This window comes from Capricornis sumatraensis, chromosome 10, assembly GCF_032405125.1.
Source record: "Capricornis sumatraensis isolate serow.1 chromosome 10, serow.2, whole genome shotgun sequence".
In the NCBI taxonomy this organism is placed as follows: domain Eukaryota; kingdom Metazoa; phylum Chordata; class Mammalia; order Artiodactyla; family Bovidae; genus Capricornis; species Capricornis sumatraensis.
This window is the reverse complement of record NC_091078.1, coordinates 5,704,063-5,710,654: the sequence shown is the minus strand read 5'-3', so window position 1 is coordinate 5,710,654 and position 6,592 is coordinate 5,704,063. Positions and strand designations below refer to the sequence as shown.

The 6,592-nt window shown below is 42.7% G+C and overlaps 1 non-coding gene across 1 annotated transcript; it reads left to right on the top strand.

Moving 5' to 3' along the window:
- The first annotated feature begins 6,311 nt into the window (after positions 1 to 6,311).
- TRNAG-CCC (transfer RNA glycine (anticodon CCC)) lies at positions 6,312 to 6,382 on the top strand. The gene has a single exon. It is a non-coding gene; the product is annotated as a tRNA-Gly (tRNA).
- Positions 6,383 to 6,592: the final 210 nt, after the last annotated feature.

Genomic DNA, 6,592 nt, shown 5'->3' with positions numbered 1-6,592 from the left:
TTAGTTTCTTGCTCACAGTCACAGGATAATTAAATAGCAAATCTGTGTTTCCATCCCAAACCTGTCCATCTCAAAAGCTTGAGCACCAGCTTCAGTATGCAATAGCTTTGCCTTCTTGTATAAGGTTCCTCACTTATTCGCCCAGTTCATAAATATTTATTGAGCAGGTACTGGGGGTCACAAAAGAGTCAGACACAACCTCATGACTAAACAGCAACAACTGGGCTTAATGCTGAAAGTAGACCAGTAAATCAAAATGACATGGTCTCAATATGAAAAATACATGTGAACAGGGATGAAGGCAATTAAGTGAAAATTACATGAGTTACCATTTAAGTGTATGTGTGACAAAGTCTGTGACAAAAAGCTAACCTAAGTAGTCATTGGCCTCAAAAGCAGGGCAACGAGCGTGCCTTGCAGAGGAGTAGTGTGGTACAAACCCAGAGAGAGGAAATGGCTGGTTGAAAATCAGAAACCCGAGGCAGGGAGGCCAGTGTTGCTAGATCAAGGAGAGCTAGGCAGAATGGCGAGAGAGGAGCTTGATGAAGCATGCAGGGCTGTGTTCAAGGAGAGCCTGGACTACACATGTGGCAGAGAAAAGCACAGACCCATGCCCCAACGACACCTATTAGATATTCTGGAAGGTTGAAAGCTGCTGAGCGTTCTGATTTTTTAAAATAATTTTGTAAAATAATTTTGTAAATATGATTGTTAGCAGTGCATTAAAGACATTTTACATAGGACTAACCTATTTTATCCTTCCTTATAGAAGTTAATGCAGAATCAAGTGCTCAAAATGTCATCAATAGTTAGGAAATCAATTAAGACACATTTTCCAGCATAGTGAGTTGCAAACCATAATTTGTAGCTTATTAAACAGACTGTGTATATGAGCTATGCCATTTGGGATGAGCAAATTGCAGATAATTGGAATATAATTAAATACCTTAAAAATTAAAACTTATAGTAATATAGTTCACTTTTCTCTGCGTCTTCCAGTCAAATATAGCATCTTACTGGGCAGGCCATTGCACTATCTCCTTCAGCTTCTGCCAGCTTTCCACTAGGACCACAACTGATGGCAGGAGAAAACAAAAGCTATCAAACAAATAAGACATTTACCTAAAATTAAATACAGACATTTCTGGAAACCCTGCAGTTTGAAAACCCTCCAGTTGATCATTGTTCATTGAACACCAATCTAGTACTGTGTTAAGCATTTCATATGTTGTGTTTTTTATGCTTTATAATCCTTCTAACAACTTGGCCAACCAGGACCTTTAAATTTCTATTTTAAAGGATAAATCTGAATGCTAATAATTTAAGTAATGTGTCCAAGATCACACAGCTCGTCAGAGGTGAACTTGGACTCTGGAGGTGCCTGTGCCTTTAACCACAAGGTTTCATGGCTTCTCTCCCTAAGAGATCCAAGGTGTCACTGAAGATCCCTTAAACAGAAGCACTAAAGCCTTCTTTTGTCCCACTTGCCAGTCTCACTTATTCCTAGTGAATAATGTTTTCACTTATCTCGAGATAAATGCTAACTTATTCTCCAGGGAGACAGTTATACATGTGTGAGCATCAACTATTGCAAACATGTCTTTCCCTTTCCTTTCCTCCATTTTCCATTTCTAGAAAGACCTTTCTCACCTTCTTTTCTGAAGGGTTGCAGTTCAAATGTGGCCTACAGTCTTCTTAGCCGAGGCTCAATTACCCACCAAGTAGTTTTTTTCCGTGTATAACATACCTCTGTGTTAAGTCCAGATGCTGGGTAAATCCCATCTGGTCTCATAACTCTGGGTCAATTTTCTGCAGATAATGGATCAGAAAAGGATCTGGGTCACCTTTTCTGCAGATAATGGGTGGAACTGAATCCTGACTGGTCTCATCCAGTAAAGAGAAGCTACAGGTTGCCAAGGATATGCCAGGTTTTGAGAAAAAGCTCAGCAGATAGTATGTGAGATAGTTTCAGACAGATCCTTGGAGCCATGGTATATCCATGTCACAGGAATTTTCCTGTAGGTATATAAGCAATCCTGCAAGGCAGACCAGTTTAGGAAGAGAATTGCCAAGCTTCCCTAGAGTGCTGGTCTGTGCCTCATGTTCCAGACCATACCTGAGATTCTGTAAGAGCTGCACCATTTCCTAACCAGGCCAGTATAACACCTGGGACAGAAGTCAGGAGACTGCATGAACCATCATAATAAAATGTCTCTGTTACATGAAGAGCTTTCGAAGATGCAGAGTTTGAATGAAAAAGTATTAACTCTCTCTGGGTAACTCCAAAAAATTTTCACAAAGGAAAGTATTAGAGGAGAGAGGACTTTTTGTGCTCACTGATGGGGGAACGTGGACACAGAAGGAGAGAAAAGAATATAAAGAATTATATATTCATGAAAGAATATAACTTAGGAAACTGAACAGACATGGAATTGCTGATATAAATTACTCTGTTGGTAGAGACAGTGTGAGATATTTTGTGGTGAGTCTTCCTGGTGGTCACTGCACATGTTCCTTGAGTGGCAAAGAGACGTGACTTATTAAGAGCATGTAGGAGGTCCTGAGGGCTTCCCAGGTGGTACTAGTGGTAAAGAACCTGCCTTCCAATGCAGGAGACATGAGAGATGTGGGTTCAGTCCCTGGGTTGGGAAGATCCCCTGGAGGAGGGCAAGGCAACACACTCCAGTATTCTTGCCTGGAGAATCCCATGGACAGAGGAGCCTAGCAGGTTACAGTCCGTAGAGTCGCAAAGAGTCAAGACATGACCAAAGTGACTTATCATGCACGCTGGAGGTCCTGAACCACCAAAAAGTTTAGGGTGTATTCCTTTCTCCAGTATCTGCTCGGGACCTATTCTCTTCCCACTCTCACACAGTAGAAAACCAGGGATTATAAAGTCAAGAGATGATTAGCCTATGACCATGGTCATTCTTTAACAGGAAGCAAAATTAACTCGATAGCATTCTTGTCAGATCTCTAAAGCATTCTTGTCAAGGATATATTACTTCTCACTTGGGTTAATAACCTTCCCACCCCCTTGAATATTGTCACCTCGGTCTCCCTCACACCTTGTCTGACCGGCCGCATTCTCACCAAGGTTACTTGTGATAGCCTCATTCCTAAATCCAGGGACTCCTGTCAACCCAAATGGTATTGCGTGCTCTGCAGCTAGGTCACTCTTAACACTTTTCATCTTTCTTTGAAATGATCCTGCCATTTCCTCCCTTTACCATTCATGGTACTCTATCTCTAGGCTTTCTGGCAGACATCTACCTGTTTGCATTTCTGGCACCTGTTTTTTTTCCCCTCTGATAATACTCCCTTATTCTCCAAACCCAATCAACATAGTTGCAAGGTGAGGGGGTGGCTCTTGCCCAAGTGAGCTGGTCCAGCAGTAGGACTCTGACCCAAGTGAGACTAATCATCATTTTTGTATTGGAGAGAGGACAGGTACTGGGGAAGCAGTTTCAGGGTGACTTTGAATAAGAATCTTTCACTGGCTATCTGAATTCTCAGATACAAAGGGCAGGAAGTGATGGTAAGTTTCTTACCATGTGCTCAAGAGAAACAGGTCCTTAATGAGACAATGAAAGATCGAGCAGACACAGAGAATGGAGAGACCGAGAAAAGTAACAGCTGATGTTTGAAATTGGACTTGCTTCTCATTGTGAGCCCTTGGTTTCTTCTTCCCAGGGCTAGCAAAAGAAGAATGCAAAGGTTTTGAGTCAGGGCATCATGGACAATGGGAAAAGCCTAGTGTCGCTGCAATAATGTCACCTAAGGATTTGAGGAAGAAGTCCTTGAAAGCAAGTCAAGGTACTCTTTGTGGAAAAGGTGGAACGAACGAACCCAAACCAGATAGAAACAGCAGCTTTCCCCCACACAGAAGCCATGCCCAGATTTTCTTTTGTAATATTAATCAATATGTTTATTGAGAGCCTAATTAAGAGAAACTTTAATGAAACTTCCTTGATAGCTCAGTTAGTAAAGAACCCACCTGCAATGCAGGAGACCCTAGTTTGATTTCTGAGTTGGGAAGATCCGCTAGAGAAGGGATAGGCTACCCACTCCAGTATTCTTGGGCTTCCCTTGTGGCTCAACTAGTAAAGACTCTGCTTGCAGTGTGGGAGACCTGGGTTGGATCCCTGGGTTGGGAAGATCCCCTGGAGAAGGGAAAGGCTACCCACTCCAGTAGTCTGGCCTGGAGAATTCCACTGACTGTGTAGTCCATGGCGTGGCGAAGAGTCGGACATGACTGAGTGACTTTCACTTTCACTTAATGAAGCTTTAGAATATTTGCAGACATATGAAATAAAGCTAATTAATATTCAGTTAAGGCAATAAATCTTTTAAAGAGACTCATCTTTGTTGAGGACTGGCTCACCATTCACAATGAAAGATAATTTATAAGTTTTATTTGAATATTTTCATAAAATAAGACCATTTCAGTGATTTGTTCAATATTTTGGGTTGATTAATTAATAATTGTGGCCATAAAACATTACTACTCTTCACATGAGTGCTGGGTCACTTCAGTCACGTTGGACTCTTTGCTACCTTTGGACTGTAGCCCGCCAGGCTCCTCCGTCCATGGGATTCTCCAGGCAAGAATACTGGAGTGGGTTGCCGTTTCCTCCTCCAGGGGATCTTCCCCACCCAGTGACCGAACCTGCATCTCTTGTCTCCTGCATTGGCCGGTGGGTTCTTACCACTAGTGCCACTTCAGAAGCCCCCAGTACTCTTTAACGTTGGACTAAACCTGCCATGTGGGCTTCCCAGGTGGTGCAGTGGTAAAGAATCTACCTGCCAGTGCAAGAGATGTAAGAGACGCTGGTTTGATCCCTGGGTGGGGAAGATGCCCTGGAGTAGGAAACGGCAACCCACTCCACTATTGTTGCCTGGGAAATTCCATGAACAGAGGAGTCTGGTGGGCTACAGTACAAGGGGCTGCAAAGTGCCAGATGTGACTGAGCACACACACACACACACACAGAAACACACACAGACACACCCCTACCATGTAACATAATTGCAAATCAGATGCTCAAACACAGTCCAGTCAGCCTGTGGCAAGAGCTTGCACAGTATTTTTAACAACCTTGGATTTGAATTTCTTTAGTGTGCTTTCACTCTCTAGGAGTTTACAGAACCTACTACACCCTATTGGGATTACACCAGTTTCCTTCAACCAGTTGAGTTACCTTTCTATCATCTAAAGGGTTTAATTTTTAAGCTTCTGTAGAAATTCCAAAGTATTGGCATAAATGAATAGATTGGGGCTCATTCATGCTATGCAAATTAGACATGATCACATAGGTAACAAGAAGTGCAAGGAATATAAAAACTGAAACTGCTTTTCACAATGAAAGCAGAGACATTAATTTGCCAACCAAGGTCCCTCTAGTCAAGGCTATGGTTTTTCCTGTGGTCATGTATGGATGTGAGAGTTGGACTGTGAAGAAGGCTGAGAGCCGAAGAATTGATGCTTTTGAACTGTGGTGTTGGAGAAGACTCTTGAGAGTCCCTTGGACTGCAAGGAGATCCAACCAGTCCATTCTGAAGGAGATCAACCCTGGGATTTCTTTAGAAGGAATGGTGCTAAAGCTGAAACTTCAGTACTTTGGCCACCTCATGCGAAGAGGTGACTCACTGGAAAAAACTCTGATGCTGGGAGGGATTGGGGGCAGGAGGAGAAGGGGACGACAGAGGATGAGATGGCTGGATGGCATCACGGACTCGATGGACATGAGTCTGAGTGAACTCCAGGAGATGGTGATGGACAGGGCAGCCTGGCGTGCTGCGATTCATGGGGTCACAAAGAGTCGGACACGACTGAGCGACTGAACTGAACTGAATACTCTCTCCAATGCAACAGGGACCTTCTATCACCTGTTTTTTTCTTCATTGTTTTCTTTTCTTTTCTCGTTCTTTGTCCTCTTCTTTTTCCTCCTGTTCCTTCTTTTCCTTCCGCTTTTTCTTAACAGATCAATAAAACAAACAAACAAAAAAAAAAACAACCTCCTACCCAGAGATTTAACATATAAGCAGACATTCTCTGATAGAAATGGGAATTGACAACAAAGCCTCACTCTCTTCTCTGGCAACTTCTTGGTCTTAGAAAGTGAAAGTCTCTGCGACCCCATGGACTGTAGCCTGCCAGGTTCCTCCCTCCATGGAATTTTCCAGGCAAGAGTACTGGAGTAGGTTGCCATTTCCTTCTCCAGGGGATCTTCCCAATCCAGGGATCAAACCCAAGTCTCCTGCACTGTAGGCAGACACTTTACCTTCTGAGCCACCAGCATAGTGACAAAGCATTGGTGGTTCAGAGGTAGAATTCTTGCCTCCCATGCAGGAGACCTGGATTCGATTCCCGGCCAATGCACAGTGTCCAAGTACTTTTCTTGGTCTTAATTAGCAGAAAACACTATATGGGCTAGTTTCTAATCAATCAATAAAAAATATCTCTCTTGTATTCTGCCTATCAAAATGACACATTGTATAACACTTAAATGTATATTCAACATAAAATATAATCAAGCATCCTGGTCTTTACCATATTGATTGGCAAGAAATGATGTAGCAACTACATTTT